Below are 2140 nucleotides of genomic sequence, written 5' to 3'. Positions count from 1 at the left end.
TGAGCCATCTCTCCAGCCCAAGTTTTATATGTTTTTAAACTTTCATTTAGCACCATTGTCATCATTTGTGTGTATATAAGGTGTGTGTGTGTGTGTGTGTGTGTGTGTGTAAGCTGTGTATGTGAGGTGTGTGTATGAGAAGTATGTGTAAGGCGCGTGTATACGGTATATGTGTGAGGAGTGTGTGAGGTATGTGGAAGGTGCATGTAAGATGTGTGTGTAAGGTGTGTATGTGAGGTGTGCATATGTTAGGTATGTGAGGTGTGTGTATCACGCATGTGTGTGTATGTGTGAGGTATATGTGTGTGTGACGCATGTGTAAGGAATATATATACGTATGTGAGGTGTGTTAAGAGGTATGGGTAAGGTGTGTGTGTGTGTGTGTGTGTAGGTCAGGTCTCTCCTTCTACCTCTATGTGGGTTCTGGGGATTGAGTACAGGTTGTTAAATTCCTATGGCAAGTGCCTTTACCCACTGAGCCACCTGTGGGCTTCATGGTTCCTATTTTCTACATTAGAGTTACTTCCTCTTTGTGTGTGTGCGTCTGTGTGTGTTTAGACAGTCTGCATGCATTCAAAATCAAACCCAAGCCCTCGTGTAAACTAGACAAATGTCCACCATTTGGCTACACTTCAGTTCACAAGGGGAAAAAGGAAGAGGAAAAGGAAGTCTGCAGATAAAAAGAGAACTGTATAGGTTCAGGTTTTTTGTTTGTTTTAAGAGGTTTCCTGGCTGTCTGGGAACTTGCCCCGTGGACCAGGCTAGATTACAAGTGCACACCACCACACCTGCTTACTTTTTTTCTTTTAATTCAATATTTTCAGGTCCTGGAGAGAGGAACGGCTCAGTGACTAAGAAGACTCTCTGCTCTTCCAGAGGGCTGGTTCAATTTTCAGCACCCAAATGGTGGCTTTCCGTCACCCGTAGCTTCAGTTCCAGATCTGATGCATTCTGGCCTCCTCAGGCATCAGGCATGCGCATTGCATACACGTATACATGCAGGCAAAACACATAACAATAAACATATTCACTTCTCTGTGTGTGTGTCTGTGTGCGTGTATAGATGGACTTGAATGCACATGTGTGTAAGTGCACGTGAGAGTCTCATGTGAGTGCCTGTGAAGGTCAGAAGAGGGTGTCAGATCCCCTGAGGCTGTAGTTATGGGTGTTGAGGATTGAATTGGGGTTCTCGCGGGTTCTTAACTACTGAACCATCTCATCCATCTCTCCATTTTACTTGTTGGTCTGTTTCTTTCTGAGACAAGGTCTCACCTCGCACAAACTACGGTTTGAACGTGCTGTAGTCAGAGGGCACCATGACCATGAGCTTCTGATTCTCCTGCCTCCACCCTTTGAGTCCTGGAATTACGGACCTGTGCTACCATGCCTCCTCCGTGTGGCCTGAGGATTGTGTGCACAGCTTCGACTCCGCCAACTCTGCTACGTTCCCAGCCTATGAAGCTATTTTATCATAGCTGCTTAGGTTGAATTCAATTCTGCACTTATTTGTAGGGGTTCGCCACGGATCATTATTAAGTTCCTAGAATGAGAGAAGGGCCATAAAAAGAATGATGAATTCAATATATATTATTCTGACACTGGAAAGGAATTTTTTTTTTTTTAGGTCACACCAAAAGCAATAATTTATTATGACTGGGCACAATGAGTAAATTCTTTAACCTTTTTCACAATCTAAGTGATAAGAGAATGTGAGACAAAAGATTTAAATTTGTGTTTAATTTACATTGTGTTATTGACATTGATGGAACTGATATAATCATAATACATCATGGTGACAGCAAAGGCAAATTGGCTGATGTACAATTAATTCAGAATATTCCCATTAATCAGAGTATGATCCAGCACTGGGAGGAGGGGTGGGAGGACAGTTACTTGGGAGGAGGAGTGGGAAGATCAGGAATCCAAGGTCATCCTCAGCTATGTAATAAGTTCCAGACTGGTCAAGGTTACAAGACTGGGTTAAAAAGCAAAGACGAGGGCTGGTAAGATGGCTCAGTGGGTAAGAGCACCCGACTGCTCTTCCGAAGGTTCAGAGTTCAAATCCCAGCAACCACATGGTGGCTCACAACCATCCGTAACGAGATCTGGCGCCCTCTTCCGGAGTGTCTGAAGACAGCTA

Source organism: Mus caroli, chromosome 4, assembly GCF_900094665.2.
Source record: "Mus caroli chromosome 4, CAROLI_EIJ_v1.1, whole genome shotgun sequence".
In the NCBI taxonomy this organism is placed as follows: Eukaryota; Metazoa; Chordata; class Mammalia; order Rodentia; family Muridae; genus Mus; species Mus caroli.
The sequence above is the reverse complement of the archived record's forward strand: the minus strand, read 5'-3'. Positions refer to the sequence as shown.